Here is a 20,132-nt window from a genome sequence, read left to right as displayed (position 1 = left end):
AAAATGCTAACGAATATATATGAATTACAATCTATATAATATAAAATCAATAGGACAAAAAAATGTTTGTTAACAATTTATAATGTACATAAAGTAAAACTTAATGAGTATAGTATACAAAAATAATGAATAATAGTGTTTTTCTTTTTAAAAAAATATATAGTAAAATAGGAGTTTTAGAAGAAATAAATTGTATATAAGAAAATTTAAAATTACAAAGTAAAACAATTTTTTAAAAACATAAAATATTTAAAATAGATAAATAAAAAAGTAAAAGAATTTTAAAAACTAAAAAAGAACTCCATTGAAACAAAAACAAAATCTAGAGGATAGTTTTAAACAAATCAAATTATTAAAACAAAATCAAGGACTTGAACTAGATACGCACAAACAAGTAGGAACTAAAAATGCAAATTCCCCAAGTCCCAAAGCGCTGCACCTAGGCGTGGACTAAATTGGAATAACACGCAAATTCTAGGGATGAATTTAAATAATCAAAGAAAGAATAAGCAGAACCCAATTGAACCCTAGCACAAAGGGGGGGACTCAACACACAAATTACTTATTTTGAGCCAAAGTGTGTAGGTCCAGCTTCAATTGCCATTTAAAACAAAAGCCATTGAATGGAATTTATTTGGTAAAACCCAAGCATTTGACCCACCTCATTTGCTCTGCCATTTTTGAAAAAAAGAATAACACCCCCCCAAATCTCAGTTAGGATTTCAACCCAACTCTGAGGAAGCCGCAATGAAGGATCATCGGCATTTCTATGCCTCCGTCTCCAACGCCGATCACGGCGTGAACCCAAATGAGTCTCCTTTTTTCTTTTTTTTTTTTTAAAATAGTTTATAAAATCGATAGAGAGGGAAAAAAACAAACATTAACCGAAAATCTAAAGAAAAGAAATAAAAAAACACTTCTTAAGACTGTAAACGGGCTTTTGTTAATGTTCTATTGCTTTTGTATTCTGATGTGAGGGAAAAAATGTCCCTTTTACAATTGTTTTGTTTCGGTTTTATAGCCGACTCTTTTACAATCTGTTCTACACGTTTGTAGGTTCCTAAGCGGGTACGCCTCTAACATGGCTTGGTGAAGGGCGTACGACTCGGAAGAGGGGCGCGACGTGCGGGGGAGGGGCGCTGGGCGTGGGCACGAGCAGCAGCTTGCCTGGGGTTTTCACTTTGCTGGAAAAAAAGTTTAAGTTATTGGGCTAAAAGCTTGGGCTAGGGTTTAGTCTATTTTTTGTATTTTGGGCTTAAAGTTGGACTGTTTGATTCCTTGGTTTGGGAGTTATGTTTAATGAATTGTATTTTGGGCTGGGTAAAAATTGATTCCAACAGCTGCCCCTCTTTGCTCATTGTCGTGTAACGGGGATGGAGCAAAGACTTCAAATGGGTCAATTTTGCCCGGCCTTCGTGATGCTCTTTTCCTTCAGGTAACCTCATCTAGCCCACTGTATCTTCAGGGGTATAGGAACTCGTCTTTGGTTTGCTCCGCTACAGTTTAGGAGAGATCTGGCTGATGGCCAAAATCTGCTCCATAGTCGATACATGGAGATAAGATCTGTAATTTTCAGTCTGCTTCCTGCAACTTCAGGAAGATAATACTTGCCGTCTTCAGTCTGCTCCACTGCAACTTCAGGGAGATAAGACTTGTTATTTTCGATCTGCTCCATAGTTGATACATGGAGATAAGATCTGTAATTTTCAGTCTGCTTCCTGCAACTTCAGGAAGATAAGACTTGCCGTCTTCAGTCTGCTCCACTACAACTTCAGGGAGATAAGACTTGTCATTTTTTATCTGCTCCATAGCCGATACATGGAGATAAGATCTGTAACTTTTAGTCTGCTTCCTGCATCTTCAGGAAGATAAGACTTCTTGTTTTCGACCGCTCCACTCGCAACTTCGAGGAGATAAGACTTGTCATTTTCGATCTGCTCCATAGCCGATACATGGAGATAAGATCTGTAACTTTTAGTCTGCTTCCTGCAACTTCAGGAAGATAAGACTTGCTATCTACAGTCTGCTCCACTGCAACTTCAGGAAGATAAGACTAGTGGCTAAAATCTGCTCCATAGCCGGTACATGGAGATAAGACTCGCCATTTCTGATCTGCTCCATAGCCGATACATGGAGATAAGATCTGTAATTTTTAGTCTGCTTCCTACAACTTCAAGACAATAAGATCTACCCTCACCAATGTTACTACACCGTCCTTTGGGACATGCCCTGTAGACTCGGTTTCATGTATCTATGCTTATGCCAAATAACTAGGATGCTATGATCAAAATAATCCAAGTGCTCCTAGTTAGACGTGATGCTTATATCAAATAATTAGGATGCTATGACTAGAATGAATGAAGTGCTCCTAGCTAGATGTATTATGAATGACATTGGTATGAATGCTGAATGTCATGAGAAATGTTTTCTTTTCCTTTTTCTCTTTTTCCCTTATGGTTTAAGTTGTTATTGCTCACCGTTTGCTCTTGACGTATTTCCTCTCGTTTAACTGACACATATCTGAAGCAATAGTCTTCACTTAAGCTTTTTACCTCTCAAGTAACTCTGACCATTAGGTTTGGTGGGTTCTGAATAATTGACCTGTTTCGGGTTCTTGCACTACTTAAAAACTTCTAGAGTAATATGCAGAACCCCTTTTGTGAAAATGTTATTAGTCCATTAACCAAATATTTCAACAAAAAATGCTTGAAGTAGGCTATCATAATGGATAAGATGAAACTTTATTGAGAGCAAAACTTGAGGTAAAATGTTAATCAAGATAACAAATTTTGCTAAGATACAAAAGATATATGAGATGGAAAATAGGTGCCCCAGATATAGCAGCGTGAGCTCCTCTATTCGGACTGTTCGAAAACCCTTGGAGGCCAGATGTGTGTTTAGGAGGCCCAAGATATTTCGTTGATGCTTTCAAGATGTAATGCTCTACCTTCTTGTTAATTCTAGTAGAACAAGGTCGCAACATGCCCCACCCTTGCTCACAAATTGAGCTGCCCTTTTTCGGGTTTTCAACTCAAAACCCTTTTGGTCTCAAGGCGCCCTTTGCGGGTTTTCGCCTTGGCCTCTCCATTTTTTTTCTTTTTTTTTCTTTTCAAAGCACCCTTTGCGGGTTTTCACCTTGGCATCTTCTTTTTCAAGCGTAGTACTTCTTAACCGAATCTGAGTTTATCGGGTTGGGGAAGCTTTTGCCGTCCATTTTTGCTAATATCAGTGCCCCTCTAGAAAAAGCCTTTTTCACTACATAAGGTCCTTCCCAGTTTGGCATCCATTTCCCTCTGAAATCCTTTTGCATAGGGAGAATCTTTTTCAATACCAAGTCCCCTTCCTGGAATACTCTAGGGCGAACTTTCTTGTTGTAAGCTTGCATCATGCGTTTCTGGTACATTTGGCCATGACGAATAGCCCTCAGCCTCTTTTCTTCAATCAAGTTTAGCTGATATACCGGGATTTGACCCATTCTGCTTCATCTAGTTTCAATTCAGATAAAACTCGGAGAGAAGGAATCTCAACTTCAATAGGCAAAACTGCCTCCATCCCATAAACCAATGAGAAAGGTGTTGCCCCGGTAGAAGTTCTGATCGACGTTCGATAAGCATAGAGAACAAATGATAGCTTTTCATGCCAATCCTTGTAAATTTCAACCATTTTCCCCACGATCTTTTTTATATTTTTATTAGCCGCCTCAACTGCCCCATTCATTTTCGGGCGATATGGTGATGAGTTTTGGTGCTTAATTTTGAATTGACTGCAGACCTCCATTATCACGCTGTTATTCAAATTTAATGCGTTGTCAGATATAATCCTCTCTGGCATGTCATATCGATATATGATTTTCTTTTTCAAGAACTTGCTAACTGCTGACTTCGTGACGCTGGCGTATGAAGTAGCCTCCACCCACTTGGTGAAATAATCAATAACCACAAAGATAAAACGATGTACATTAGAAGCCTTCGGTAAAATCAGCCCAATGACGTCCATGCCCCACATTGAGAAAGGCCATGGGGAAGTCATGATATGAAGAGGAGAATGAGGCACATGGATCTTGTCACCATAAATTTGAAACTTATGACATTTCTTGGCATAGTTAACGCAATCTTCTTCCATTGTAGACCAGTAAAACCCGGATCTCATGATTTGCCTGGCCATTGTAAACCCATTGGTATGCGTCCCGCAGACACCTTCATGGACTTCTTTCAGGATTTTCTTTGCTTCAACAGCATTAACATATTTTAGCAGCACTTGGTCCTTTCTTCTTTTATACAAGATTTCACCGTCTAAGACATAGTTACCGACCAACCTCCTCAATGTTCTTTTATCATTTTCGGTTGCCTGATCAAGATATACACGATTTTTCACATATCAAAGAATATCCTGATACCAAGGATGATCATCCATCTCCTCCTCCTCGTCAATACTGTAGCAATGAGCTAGAGCATCACAAATACCCATCTAGATCATCTTCATATCCTCTTGTTTATTCGCTCTAAACATGGAAGCTAATGTAGCCAGGGCATCAGCCATCTGATTTTCATCACGTGGGAGATAGTAGAAAGTGATATCATCAAACACCTTGATTAAGTCCAGAACCAGTTCTCGGTAATTGATCAACTTTGAGTCTCTTGTTTCCCATTCACCCTTGAGCTGATAGATCACTAGTGCGGAATCCCCATACACCTCTAACACCTTGATTTTACGTTTTACGGCTGCACGGATGCCCATGATACATGCTTCGTACTCTGCTATATTATTTGTACAATCAAAATCTAATCTGCAAGTAAACGGATATTGATCTCCATTTGGGGATATCAAGACTGCCCCAATTCCATTACCAACAGCATTTGATGCTCCGTCAAAATTTAGTTTCTAGGGGCGATCTTCTGGAGTGTCTTCTTGAGTGACTGCCACATACATTAGATCTTCATTGGGAAAATTAAAGTTCAAGAGCTTGTAATCTTCTAAAACTCTACTGGCTAGGAAATCTGCTATTACACTTCCTTTTACAGCCTTCTGGTTCACATAAACTATGTCGAACTTAGAAAGCAGAATTTGCCAGCGGGCGATCCTTCCATTCAGAGCGGCTGACTCCATCATGTACTTAAGAGGATCTAATTTCGAGATTAACCAAGTCGTATGGTACAACATGTACTGCCTCAATCTCCGAGTTGTCCAGACCAAAGCACAACATAGTTTCTCAATTGGCGGATACCTTATCTCACACTCAGTGAATTTCTTACTAAGGTAGTATATCGCCTTTTCTTTCTTTCTTTCCTGTCTCATCGTGTTGGCCTAGTACACATCCCATTGAGTGGTCAAATACTGTCAAATACAATATTAATGGTTTACCCGGGTTAGGTGGTGTCAACACCGGGGGATTGGACAAATATTGTTTAACTCTATCAAATATTTTCTGGCACTCTTCATCCCACACACCTGGGTTATGTTTCTTGAGAAGATGAAATATGGGATCGCATTTTTCAGTTAGTTGCAAAATAAATCGGACAATGTAATTTAATCTTCCCAGAAAACCTCGAACTTCCTTTTGAGTGCGTGGCGGGGGCAATTATTGTATAGCCTTGACTTTTTCAGGGTCAACCTCGATTCCTTTTTCACTGACGACGAAACCGAGCAGCTTTCCTGATCTAGCCCCGAAAGTACATTTTGTCGGATTGAGTTTTAGCTGGAACTTTCTCAGCCTCAAGAACAATTTCCTCAAAACCTGTATATGTTCCTCATCTGTCCGGGATTTTGCAATCATATTATCGACGTAAACCTCAATCTCCTTATACATCATGTTGTGAAACAAGGTCATCATGGCTCTTTGATACATTACTCCCATATTTTTTAACCCGAATGGCATCACTTTATAGCAAAATGTTCCCCACAAGGTTATGAATGTGGTCTTTTCCATATCTGCAGGATGCATCTTTATCTGATTGTATCCAGAAAAATCATCCATGAAAGAGAATAACGAGTAACCCACCGTATTATCCACCAGCGTGTCGATATGGAGCAACGGGAAATTGTCCTTTGGGCTGGCCTTATTTAGGTCTCTGTAATCTACAAATATTCACACTTTCCCATCCTTCTTTGGGACAAGGACAACAATAGCAACCCATTCCGAGTAATTCACCACTTGCAAAAACCCAGTGTCGAATTGCTTCCTGACCTCTTCCCTTATTTTTACTGCAACGTCGAGTCTCATCCTTCGAAGCTTCTGCTGAACAGGCTTGTATTCTTCTTTTATGGGGACTCGATGTACTGCAATGTCGGTGCTTAACCCAGGCATGTCTTGATACGACTACGCGAAGACATCTTTGAACTCTTATAGCAATTTAATGAGGTTTCGCGTTACTTTCTCAGTTATGCAAGTTCCGATTTTCACTTCTTTCCCTTATTCCAAAATCACATTCTCTGTCGTCTCTTTGTGGGGTAGAATTTGTTTCTCTTCCCGTTCTACCATCCTTAACAAATCCAGAGATAACCCACATTCTTCGTCATCTTCAAAATCTTGAGATTCCTCTAAACACATATCTGGCTCGAAAAGAGATTCTGAGTCCGTAACGGTACTGCTCGTGACGTCGATATTTGGAAACCTATTATAACAAAAAAAAATATCCAAAGAATAAATCTAAGGGTGGCTTATTTTTATGGCATGATTATGAATATGCTGAGAATATGAACAAAAAGATTTGCTCAGAATGAAACACAAAAGATGCATTTTTTATTGAAAACAAAGGTGTTCGAACATGAGCCTATTTCACAAAATATTTTTATTGTTTCTAGGCTTAATACAATAAGTGTGTTCTGAATATTACTCTGTATTAGCTCTAAGAGCTACAGGAATTTCCTCCGCAGTCCAGTTATTCAGGACACTTCCAAGCTCATAAGGGCAGATGTTTGATAAGTTTCCTTTTATTGCCCTCTCCTCCAATATGACGTTAATGCTTAAACTTCCCATCAGCTCTTCAACTGTCTCTTCTCTTGTCCTCTCTGACTCAAGATGAATAATTCCTCCTGACACAAATGTATTGGATATATGGGGAAAGTCATTGGCTCCCATTTAACCTCTGCCCTACTCAATCGTGCCCTTCGTCTCTCCTGTTTCTTCACTAGCTCTTCCTTTTCCTGTTTGGCATCCAGCCTATGCCCCAAGCCAAAACGATCCCGTTTTCCAACTAAAACCAGTACTTTAACTCGTCCGTAGAGGTATTTTTGGAGCCCCCTTCCAGACAATGCTCATTTTCCTACCATCAATTGTAAGCTCATCCTTGTAGCTTCAGATAACTCTGGCGTTGGAATCTTGCCTCCTTCAATTATGAAAGTTGCGTTTACGAACTCTAATGACCAGAAAGTACATCCAATTGCTTCATCATCACTCTCGATGTATGACGTATCATTAGCAACGGATGTGATAATGTATTCATCTGCATTTACGGTTATCAGCCGACCCTTCGTTACTAGCTTCAGCCTCTGGTGCAATGATGATGGTACTGCTCCTGCTGAATGAATCCAAGGCCTCCCTAATAAACAATTATAAGAAGGCTTTATGTCCATTACGAGAAAGTCTACCTCATACGTGTTAGGTCCGATCAGAAGAGGGATCTCAATCCTACTCATTACTTTCCTCTCGGTGCCATCGAACGCTATCACTATGTTCTGACACGTCTTCATGTGAAAGCTATCTATGGGTAACCTGCTCAATGTGGATAGGGGCAAGACATTTAGCACCGATTCATTATCAATCAATACCCCCGGTAATGTATACCCTTTGCATCGGGTAGTGATGTGCAGAGCCTTGGTGGACCCCATGCCACCTGGCGGTATTTCATCATCACTGAAAGAAATAAAGTTATCAGCACTAATATTGTTGACGAGTAGGTCCAGTTTGTTCACCGAGATGTCTTCAGCAACATAGGTTTCATTCAACACCTTCATCAATGCATTACGGTGTACCCCCGAATTTTGAAGCAAAGCTAGTATCGAGGTGCGAGTTGGTTGCTTGTGCAACTGCTCCACAACACTATTCTCACTGTGTTTCAGAAACTTCAAAAATTCTTTAGCTTCATCTGCTGTTACTGGCTCATTAACCAGTGGTTTTGTTCTCCCCTCCCCTCATTTCGACATCAAAGACTTCGCTTTTACAGACTCAACTTCCGTATCTGGTGTGCTGGCCAACCTTCCCTCTCCTGGCAATGTCACATTACAATTATAACTCCAAGGCACCCTTTTGTTATTCTTGTAAGGAAAAGCCGCTGGTTTCTGAATCACCATTTTTGGCATCATTTTTGCTCCATCTTCATTTGTTCTCGGTCGTGAAATGATCACTACTGGGTGATTGACTTCACAGACCTTCTTTATTAGCCCCTCTTCTGAGGCGCATACATGTTTCTCCTCAGCGAACTCGAAGAACTCCATCTCCTTGTTGTCCATTAAACCCTGTACCAGGGCCCTGAATCCATTACATGTTTCTATCTCATGGTCTTCCTCACCGTGAAACTCACAATAGTTCCCCACTTCTCGAGACTTGCTTCCAAAATCCTATATGATTAGACCTCTTTTTACCATCTTCTTTAGAACCTCCCTCATCGAGGTTTTCACCTCTGCTATATCTAACTTAGCTCTCATTCCCATATTTTCGTCTACCGCATTTACCCCATTAACAGTATGATTGGGTAACGGGTTTTCTGTGCTAGGCACCTCATCAAACTTGACAACACCCACGTTAATAAGCTTTTCGACCACTCTTTTAAAAGAGGTGCAATTCTCGATCTAGCGTCCAGTAACACCCGCATGATATTCACATTGGGCACTTGCATCATACCACTTGGGATACGGGGGCTACAATAATTTTAAATAAAACGGGGATACAACGTGTGCATCGAATAGATTTTTGTACAACTCCCGATACGTTATTGGAATAGGAGTAAACTGGGGCTTCTCCGTATTCCACTTTGTATTGGGTTCCTGTCTTGGCGAATCTTGCTGGCCCACGACTGTCGTTTTTGGTTGATTAACCATGATTGGTTTTACATGTCCCATGCTTATATTGCCGACCTTATTTCTCTCTTTTTCGGGGCTGACATTCTGGTGCTCTCCCCAGTCTCTATCTTTCCACTCCTTATCGCGTTCTCAATCATTTCACCGGACATTACTATGTCCGTGAAACTTTTTATAACGCCTCCTAGCATGTGATTGATAAAAGGTACCTTCAAAGTATTAATGAAAAGCATGGTCGTCTCATTTTCCAAGTGCGACGGTTGAACTTGTGTAGCGACTTCCCTCCACCTCTGAGCATACTGTCTGAAACTCTCATTTGACTTTTCCTCCATATTCTATAGCGTGATCCGATCGGACGCTATGTCCGTCACATGGCCATACTATTTCATGAAGGCCTGTGCTAGGTCTTTCCACGATTTAATTTGGGTACGACTCAGCTGATTGTACCATTTGGCTGCAGCCCCACTCAGACTATCCTGGAAATAGTGAATGAGCAACTGATCATTATTGATATGACCCGTCATCCTCCGACAAAACATCGTGATGTGGGCCTTAGGGCAGCTGATTCCATTGTATTTCTCAAACTCCGGTATTTTGAACTTCGGAGGGAGCACTAGATCCGGAACCAAACTCAACTCTTTAGCATCCATACCGTATTGATAATCTGCATTTTCCAGTGCCTTGAATTTCTCTTCCAGCCATTTGTATCGGACTTTCAGCTGCTCTGGGAGTTCTCCTTTTTCCTTCCCTACCTCTGTCATCTCATCAAAGTCGGGGACCGAAGGATTTACCCGATCGTCCTCGGGTTTAGAACATGAGCCCATCGGGAAATTCATTAGTGCCAAAATACTGGCCTGATACTAGGGTTTGACATTAACAGACACCCTTTGAGGTGGTACTGGGGTATGCACTAGGGTGAAACCTGGAGGGTAAGTAAGGATCTCGCTATCACCATCTGGGTTGACTATAGGGCTCTTCCCTTTTCTTGGCCCTCCGAGCAACAACTGAGTTAGCTGATTCGTCATGTCCTTCTGTGACTCTTGCATCTGATCTTTCATATCCTGCTGAATCTTGTCCAGTTGCTCTTGCATCTGTGCTTGCAGTCGTTCCTGCATTTCACTCTGCATTTGTTCCAATTTTTCCAACCTTTGATCCATAGCTTTAGCTTTTTTACGCGTGTAGTATTGATGTTCCAGGGTAACTATAATATAATTTTAAATTAATTAAGAGTTTTTTTGAAATTTAATCCACGTGATGTGATGAAATGCAAATGTATAAAATGAATGCAAAACTGAAAGGGCATCGATTCTGATCCAATTCCATTTAGAAACTTTCTTAGAAAATAAAATCCTTTACATAAAATAGACTATATATACGACTCTGTCCTAATGCTCAAAGTTTTAACTTTCTCAAGAAGGCAAGCCAACTCACGACCCCGGTCCGACTCTAACTCATACTTCACACTTAGCACATCAGCCTGAACCACTAAAGTCTGTAAACAATTAGCCACTGATTAAATCTGTGCCACGGCTTCGCTCATGATATGATCTCTATCCCTGACCTGGTCCTGCGATCAACGAAGTTGTTCCTTCAATTACTTATTATTCGACTCGAGGAATTCAATTCGATGCTCACAGTTCTGTAATGCGGTCTCAAGCTCTTCTGCCCTTCCTTTCAAATCCTCGATCCTGCTTAAGCTTGCCTTTAGTTCAATGCCCAAGTTATGACCACGACTCTGATGCAACACCCTTTCTAATTCCGCTACCGGAGCTGCTAATATCTGCCTCTCATTTTGGCCTTCGATCAAACTCTTCCTCAAGGTGCTTTCCCTTTCTCGAGCATCGTGGAACCTCTTCTCCCACTGATCAGCTCTGGCGTTTTCCTCTTGAACTTCTCATCGCCACTGCTCTGATGTCTTTCCCAATCCAGCTGTTCTCATTGACATATGCAGCTTTTTGTAATCAACCTTCAAACCGTCCAAGTCCTCTTCGGCCTTTTTTTTTCCCTTTCTTAACTTCTCGGCCTCGAGTTTCTGAACATTGACATCTAACTTCAAATGCACTTTTTCTTCTTCCAACTGCTCTATCTTCTTCCTTAACTCTGAATTTCTCTCATCGAAGTCTTGCTTGATGATCTCTAGCTCGGAAGGAATTACTTATAGGTATTCATCCATGGATTTGATGTCTCCTAACATTGGCTGAGGGATATTATCATTAGTCCTTCTGTGCAACCACCCATCATATTCCAAGGTTGTCATCGAACCTACCGCCAACCTCTTCATCTGACGTGTCTGTCTCCAGGCATCGGCAATCTCTCAGATTCTCTTCTTATAATGGCTCCCCCTATACGAGAACTCACTCTGAGCCATGCGCTATCGGTACAAACTGTCTCGATCTATATTGCCTTAACACGAGTAATGGGGTATATCCAATAGCTCCCCAAATTTCAGGCAGAGGTACCCAATCAAAACTACCACACCGATAGAGGATCTCATCAGGAACTAACCAGGGAGCTTTCCATTCAACGCCTTCTTCTTGAAGATTTCGAAGGAGCGTGATCCAACTCCCCTCTGATATATCGTCTCTCCTGGGCGTGGCTGTTATCTCCTTTAGTGGGGAATAATTCTCGGAGAAAACCCGATAAGAAACTTTATCCACCTTCTAGAAATGGCTATGGAACCATACTGACAATAACTGCGCGCACTCTATAAATCTACCTTCGCCTGCTTTCCGACATGCACTCAAGGACCTAAACGTCTCAGCTAGAATTGCCGGCACCAGTGTGGCTCCTTTGCCAAGCCCATCAAATAAATCGGCTACTGCTTCGTCTGCATACCTTAGAGCATTGGGGAAAATTACCAAACCATAGATACTCAAGGCGAAGATGTCCACCCTCTTCTTTATGTCTGGCTGTGCTACGATCAGATCCCTCAAACACACCCAGGGAATACATTTACCCTCACCTTTTTGCTGTATTCGGGCAGTAACCCATTGTTCACTCATTCCGGTGATACTCATCAATTTCTTTATAAAAGGTTGGGAATTAGCAGCCCTAAAATACACTCTATCGATTTGAACCTTTGGACAACGAAGTAAAGCTATATACTCCTCCACAGTAGGCACCAAGTCCACCTTCCCAAAAGTGAAACAACTGTACGCAGGATTCCAAAACTGAGTTATAGCCCGGAACAAGTTCTTGTCTACCTTAATGTCAAGCAGGTAAGGTAGGTCGCCAAAATTTTGGTAAAACAGTTGCTTAGTCTCATTGCCTCAACTGTCCCATATATCCCTCAATTCTTCGAACTCATTCTATGTCACACTGATCCGGGTGAAGTCCCATAACTCTGATTTATACCCTTCAGCCAGGCTATCCCCTTTCTCAATTTGCATCTTCTCTGACCATATACGGACAGCCGTATTATCTTCTACTTTATCAAGAAATTCGTTCTCCATAGCAAGCTTTCTAACTTAGTAATTGAATAAGAATCAAAACCTCCCTAAAGATGGAATGATATGCAATCAAAACACAACGAGTTAGTACCGGATAATAAAATCCAAAAAAAATAGAGAATAATTAAACACTTATCTGGGTACCACTAAAGTTCAACATAACTATATCTAGGGTAGATCCCTAGGGTTCACTATATGTGGCTCAGTTCTAAAGAAAAGAGTACCCAAACCAGCAGATTCCTCAACCCTCACCCATTATAGGCTCATACGGATCGAGTTCGGTTCAGGGGAATACATTTCCCTATGGCCATGCGGAGGTGAAAACCTAACGAAGACATAGGTACGAATGTATCTCGGAAGCAGTCCACTAGCCCATGCGGAGGTGAAAACCTCACGAAGACATAGTTTCTCACTCCCACTTAAAGGGTGTGACCACGTCGGTCATGCAATATGTAATGTAGTAAAAGGATTGTATGCTAAAAATCAAATTTTAAATTTTTGACAAAAGGACAGAAAATAATCAATTTCACGGCTTGACTCTCTTATTGGTCCCCAGCGGAGTCGCCAAGCTGTCGAAACCATTTTTATTTTGAAAAATGAAAGTCGACTTTAAAACGAAAATGGAGTCGCCACCAATCCTTTTTGTTTAGGTGTGATCGGGTCACCTTGTGATCGATCATTTTAATAAAGTATTTCAGTTTATTAAAACAACGTTTTTGGTCTATGAAAAACTAGAAAATGGATTCGGGAGTCAGTTACGTGCGATGAAGGATTAACACCCTCGCAACGCCCAAAATTGGTACTGTATTGATCAATTTACGTCCTAATGTTGAAGCTTTGAAAAAGAGTTTAAAATACAACTCCTTTAAAATGTTTGGATAACTTGAATTGGATATTGAGATTCTCTTGCTTAGAAGGAATAAAATATTACGTCCAGCACGATTGGATACAATATTTCGAACCCTTGACACAAGATCATCTCAGGATTTTCCAAAACACATGCACTTAAAACTTTTAAAAAGGATATTTGACTATTCGGCCCAAACGGTAAATCGAAACCCAGCACGATTGAGCACGATTTATCGAATTTCCAAATACGAAACATTGCCACATTTTAAATTGAGAAAACATCGATGGAATTTCAAAAGGATATTCTGTATTTTAGTCGAATGAAAAATTAAAACCCAGCACGATTAGGCACGACCTCCCAAACTTCCAAGCATGAAATATTACCTTGTTTTATTTTAAGAAAGCGTGAATGAAATTTTAAAAAAGGATATTCCATATTTTAGTCGAGTGGAAAATTGAAGCCTAGCACGATTGGGCACGACTTCCCAAACTTTCAAACACGAAATATTGCCTCGTTTTATTTTAAGAAAACGCGGATGAATTTAAAAAAAAAAAGATATTCCATATTTAGTCGAATGAACAAAACGAAACCCAGCACGATTGGACACAATCTCTCAAACTCCCCAAATACTAAATATTGCCTCATTTTAATTTTTTAAAAAGCATGGACGAAATTTCCAAAGGATATTCCGTATTTTAGCCGAATGGAAAATTGAAGCCCAGCACGATTGGGCACGATCTCCCAAATTTCCCAACACGAAATATTGCCTTATGCTGAGAGGGTTTTTTTTGAAACACAAATGGTTATAAAAGCAGTGGAGCATATTTATAAGATTTATTTGAAAATGGAAAAAAAATAAAATGAATAATTTGAAACAAACAATTAATATCATAGCTCACCTATCATCTATTGTAATAAAAAAAGTACAAATATAAAAATTAAAATGCATAAAACAACAATAGGCACGCAGCAATGTATAAATATTTATGCACAAATATAAAATTTATTATATAAATGAATTTCAAAACAAAGATTATAAGCTAAAATTTAACATAAATGCAATACAAAACAATTTACACCTAAAATTAGTAAGAATATGACATCGTTATGTACAAAAAAAAAATTGCAACGTATGCTCAAAGCCAAATTTTAAGCAAATAATATGCATACCAGACGGGATAAATGAATTATTAGTACCATCAAAAAATGTTAACGAATATATATGAATTACAATCTATATAATATAAAATCAATAAGACAAAGAAAATGCTTGTTAACAACTTATAATGCACATAAAGTAAAACTTAATGAGTATAGTATACAAAAATAATGAATAATAGTGTTTTTCTTTTTAAAAAAATATATAGTAAAATAGGAGTTTTAGAAGAAATAAATTGTATATAAGAAAATTTAAAATTACAAAGTAAAACAAATTTTTTAAAAACATAAAATATTTAAAAAGATAAATAAAAAGAGTAAAAGAATTTTAAAACTAAAAAGACCTCCATTGAAACAAAAACAAAATCTAGAGGATAGTTTTAAACAAATCAAATTATTAAAACAAAATCAAGGACTTGAACTAGATACGCACAAACAAGTAGGAACTAAAAATGCAAATTCTCCAAGTCCCAAAGCGCTGCACCTAGGTGTGGACTAAACTGGAATAACACGTAAATTCTAGGGATGAATTTAAATAATCAAAGAAAGAATAAGCAGAGCCCAATTGATCCCTAGCACAAAGGGGGGGACTCAACACAAAAATTACCCATTTTGAGCCAAAGTGTGTTGGTCCAGCACCAAACGATGCTATTTCAATTGCCATTTAAAACAAAAGCCATTGAATGGCATTTATTTGGTAAAACCCAAGCATTTAACCCACCTCATTTGCTCTGCCATTTTTGAAAAAAAATAATACGCCCCCCCAAATCTTAGTTAAGATTTCAACCCAAGTCTGAGGAAGCCGTAATAGAGGATCATCGGCATTTCTATGCCTCCGTCTCCAACGCCGATCACGGCGTGAACCCAGGTGAGTCTCCTTTTTTCTTTTTTCTTTTATTAAAAAAACAGTTTATAAAATCGATAGAGAGGGAAAAAAACAAACATTAACCGAAAATCCAAAGAAAAGAAATAAAAAAACACCTCTTAAGACTGTAAACGGGCTTTTGTTGATGTTCTATTGCTTGTGTATTCTGCTGTGAGGGAAAAAAACGTCCCTTTTACAATTGCTTTGTTTCGGTTTTATAGCCGACTCTTTTACAATCTGTTCTACACGTTTGTAGGTTCCTAGGCGGGTACGCCTCTGACGTGGCTTGGTGAAGGGCGTACGACTCGGAGGAGGAGCGCGACGTGCGAGGGAGGGGCGCTGGGCGTGGGCACGAGTAGCAGCTTGCCTGGGGTTTTCACTTTGCTAGAAAAAAAAGTTTAAGTTATTGGGCTAAAAGCTTGGGCTAGGGTTTAGTCTATTTTTTTTTTATTTTGGGCTTAAAGTTGGACTGTTTGATTCTTTGGTTTAGGAGTTGTGTTTAATGAATTGTATTTTGGGCCGAGTAAAAATTGAGTCCAACAGCTTATGTTTATCCTTAAACTATTTTTCTATAGATTATTTGTTTTCAAATTCTAATATATCGTATGACTTAAACTCTTTACACATATTGTTATTATTATTTAATTTAGACCTTTATATGCTATTTGGATCAAGTCGCCTACTTTACTTTAAATTGTTTTGTACATTAATTATTTTAAATTGTTTCATACTACTCATTTAAAATCATTTTTATAACATCTTTTTTCAAACTTGTTTTATGTATTATTTTTTGAAATCATCTCATTATTTATTTTAAAAGGTTTCATGTAATTTATTTCTTTCCTTTGATTATTAACATTGGTATTTAAATGACATATGTTATGTAATTATTGTCATTGTGTATTATAATTTTTTCGTTTATATTTTCATATTATTGTTACCCATTTGTATAGCATCTTATCCATGTATGTTGTTCCACGTTTGTTCGTCATTTGTAATTGTCGCATTGTGGTTTTCAACTTGTTAATCCAAAATCAATGGTTCCACTTTATTTTAAGTCAAAATTAATGTGTTTTGGGTCGACTTTGTAAATAAAGGAAATATTTTTTTGTTTGGAAATTTTCGAGAGATTGTGCCCTACGTGTTGGGTTTCGATTTGTCGTTTGACCAAACAACTAAATATCCTTTTTAAACTTCAAAGCATTAGTTTCGGAAATTATGAGATGATTTTGGTATCGAGGGTTTGAAATGTCGTGTCCTACGTGCTGGATGTGATATTTTATTCCTTCGAAACAAGAGAATCTTAATATCCATTTCAAGCAATCCAAACGTTCATAAAAGGGATCGTATTTTAAAATTTATTTTAAAATATCTTCGACTTTCGACTTTAAGACGTTAATCAATCGATTAGGTACCAATTTTGGGTGTGACGAGGGTGCTAATCCTTCCTCGCACGTAACCGACTCCCAAACCCGCTTTCTCAAGTTTCGTAGACCCCAAAAAATGTTGTTTTAATAAACTGGTCCAATCACACCTAATAAAGATCGGTGGCGACTCCCGTTTTAATTTTTATTTTCAAACAAAGTCGATTCTCGTTTTAAAAAAAATAGTTTCGACAAGGGTGTTTTGTTAAAATTGTATTTCTTTGATTTTGGAAGGGAAAGAACATTTGGACAAAAGAAGCAGCTCTTTTTAAGTAGCATGATTTTGTTAACAACTTAAAAACGAAAGAGTAAATGGTTAAAATTCTATGTTGGCAAGTCAAGATTCAGTGTTCGAGTCTTCGATGTTGACATCTCTTTTTTTAAATTGTACTGTAATTTTTGATTGCATAAAAAAATAGCATGATATTTAGGTAAAACTTAAATAGAGCTAAATGTACCGTAATAATAATATTTAATTTTTAGTTTTAAAAATTATCTTAGTTAGTAAAATAAAATTATTTTAGTATAATTTTCAATATTGCTAAACGTATATCGGAGAAAGGGTTGGGATTAGAGGTGTGTATGGGCCGGGCTACCTGGCCTGGCCCGAAGGCTCGCCCGAAAAATGGGAGGATTTGGGTAAAAATATAGGCCCGAAATATGGGTTTGGGCACAAAACGAGGTCCGTTTAGAAAATGGGCCGGGCTCGGGTAAATTTTTTTTGCCCGGGCCCGGCCTAAATATATATATTTTTTATTTTTAATTATATTTATATTTTAATTTTAATTTTAATATAATCAATTTTTATTATATTTTTCAAATTGTGTATTGTTTTAAGAATTGTTTTAATATATTTTTTTATTTGTTTCTTGTTTTAATATTTGTTTTAAATGTATTTGATTATTTAATATATTTTAAAATTTTTTATTTAATAAAATAAGTTAAAAAATTTAATATGGGCCGGGTCGGGCCGACCTCGAACTTCAGAATTTTATTTCGGGCCAGGCCTAGAAAACGGGACTGAAATTTTTTGTGAGCCCGTCCCGAACCCGGCCCGGCCCATGCACACCTCTAGTTGGGATTGCCAAAACCTTAGTATTTGATAATTATTTCAGTTGTGAAATGCTATTATTAATAGATTTAAAAAAATAGAGTTACAAAACTAAATAATTAATATAAATAATGAAATTAATTTTCAGCTATAATGACATAAATAGTTTTTCTTTAGTAATGGTTTTTGTTGGTGATAGTAATGGTGATTGATAAAGAAGAGTTTATTATGTTTTTAAAAGAAAAGAAAAATACTCAATTGTTATAAGAAAAAAAGTTTAAAAAGAAATCTTTTAACTACCTTCATACCTATTTCACCAGATCAAAATTTTCAAAACATCTTAAGAACGAAGATAACCCAAGAACCATGCCATATTTCATGTTTATTTTCCTTTCTATTTTGGTAAAGTAGTACTATGTGAAACATCTTTCGCGAAATATCTCTTAAAGTGCAAGATGAGGAATGTTCTTGAATAAATGTTGTTCCAGTTTTTTCCAAACGTAAGTTGTTCTAAACAAGATATTATGTGGTAATACTTTTCTTGGAAGAGTTTGTCCTAAATAATACATTTTCTTAAAAACACAACTAATTTAAATAGAAATTGTTCCAAATAACAATTGTTTCGAACATAACTATTCTAAAAAAGAGATTTTTTGAATTTTAGCTATTCACATACGATAGCTACACTAGATGATAATTGTTTTAAAATAAAACCCTGTTCGAATATGATTATTTTGAACACGTTATTCTCATACAACAATTATTTTGAGCAACAATTATTCTAAATAATCATTGTTTTTATAATATATATTAAGTAAAATAACGTTGCCATTTATTCTAAACTAACTTAATTATTAATGTTCTTAAAATTAAAATAATTTAATTTCGAAATCATATTATTTGAAAAACTTTATAAAAAATTATACTGTCTAATTTAATGAAAATTAATTATTAAATACTATAATCCTATCGCATGATCTATCCCCATTTCCAGTCTTTCCAGTCTATATAGCATTATCAGTTACTATTAATTAAAACATCTTTCCAAGAAACCCATTTCTTATTTACTATTAATTAAAGAGTTAAATATAAAATTGGTACTCAAACTTATTTACTTCTTTTAAATTGATATTTATAATTTTTTTGTTCAAGATTAGTACTCGATTTTTTTTTCTGTCAACTATATTAGTATTTGAGCCTAACACCATTACATTTTTGCTGATGTGGCAGAATTGGCAACTTGGGCAACGCCATGTGTCATCCTTTTTGTACCTCTTTTTCTTTTTCATTTTTCCTCCTTTTCTGCCCTTTTTCTTTTGTTCTTTTTCTTTTTCCTACCCTGGCTGCCACACTATCTTCTTCATCTTCATCTCTCATTTTTGAGCTTCATGATTTCTGATTTTTTAAAGGTAAAATTGATCAACAAGCATTTTGGGAGCATGCAACAGTTAATAAATAAACACAAAAACAAAATAAAAAAGGTTAAAGAAGGTTGAATTTTTACCAGCATTTGATGCATGCATATTAGCTTAAACAGAGTTTAGCCTCACATTTTCGAAAACCCCAATTTCTCCCACAATCTCATTATTGTTCTTGAAATCATCTTCATCTTATAAATTATTAAAATCAATCTCTAAACACGAAACTTTTTTATCTAACTCCTCAAATCTTTTCCTCAGTATTTCCAACATAGATTCAACTTTGGCTTTCTCATTTTTAAGCACGCAATTCTTGCTTCTAAAAAAGTATCAGCGGTAGATTTAGGTATCAATACAGTTGATGGAAAAAAAGTTTGAATATCAATCTAAAAAAAACTATAAATATCAATTTGAGAAAAATAGATAAATTCATATACTAATTTTATATTTAACCTTTAATTAAAAGATGTTTTCAAGAAGCAACTTGCAATTATTTAAAAAAAGAAAAAAACTGTAGGCTTGAAAGGGATGGTTTGCACCAATTTCGAGTGTTTTGAAAATTCTAAATTTCCTTATGTAAACGTGTTTCTTTAATTTTCAACATTTTGAAAATTCTAAATTTCCTTACGTAAACTTCATATTCTCATTGTTGAAGCTGTTGGATGTAGCTAACCATAGACTCAGTAAACAGTAAAATCCGTTTAAATCCACATCAATATTTCTAAGTAAGAAATGCCGGTAGATAAATGAAGGTAGAAACGACGTTACAAGCAACAAACTTCAGACAAAGATACGAAATGTCATTTTGCTAAACCTTGCTTTATTCTTTCCGAAAACAAACATTTAGGTTAACACAATTATAAATTTATCAACTTTGAAACTCGAAACTTGAACTTTAAATT

At 37.1% G+C, this 20,132-nt stretch overlaps 1 long non-coding RNA gene across 1 annotated transcript; it reads left to right on the top strand.

The window, feature by feature from the left end:
- Window positions 1-15,174: 15,174 nt before the first annotated feature.
- LOC128285192 (uncharacterized) lies at window positions 15,175-15,961 on the top strand. Its single transcript, XR_008275632.1, has 2 exons — window positions 15,175-15,340; window positions 15,594-15,961. It is a non-coding gene; the product is annotated as an uncharacterized LOC128285192 (long non-coding RNA).
- The last annotated feature ends 4,171 nt before the right edge of the window (window positions 15,962-20,132 follow it).

The sequence above is a fragment of the Gossypium arboreum genome, chromosome 12 (genome assembly GCF_025698485.1).
Source record: "Gossypium arboreum isolate Shixiya-1 chromosome 12, ASM2569848v2, whole genome shotgun sequence".
Lineage (NCBI taxonomy): Eukaryota > Viridiplantae > Streptophyta > Magnoliopsida > Malvales > Malvaceae > Gossypium > Gossypium arboreum.
This window is presented reverse-complemented; position numbering and strand designations above follow the sequence as displayed.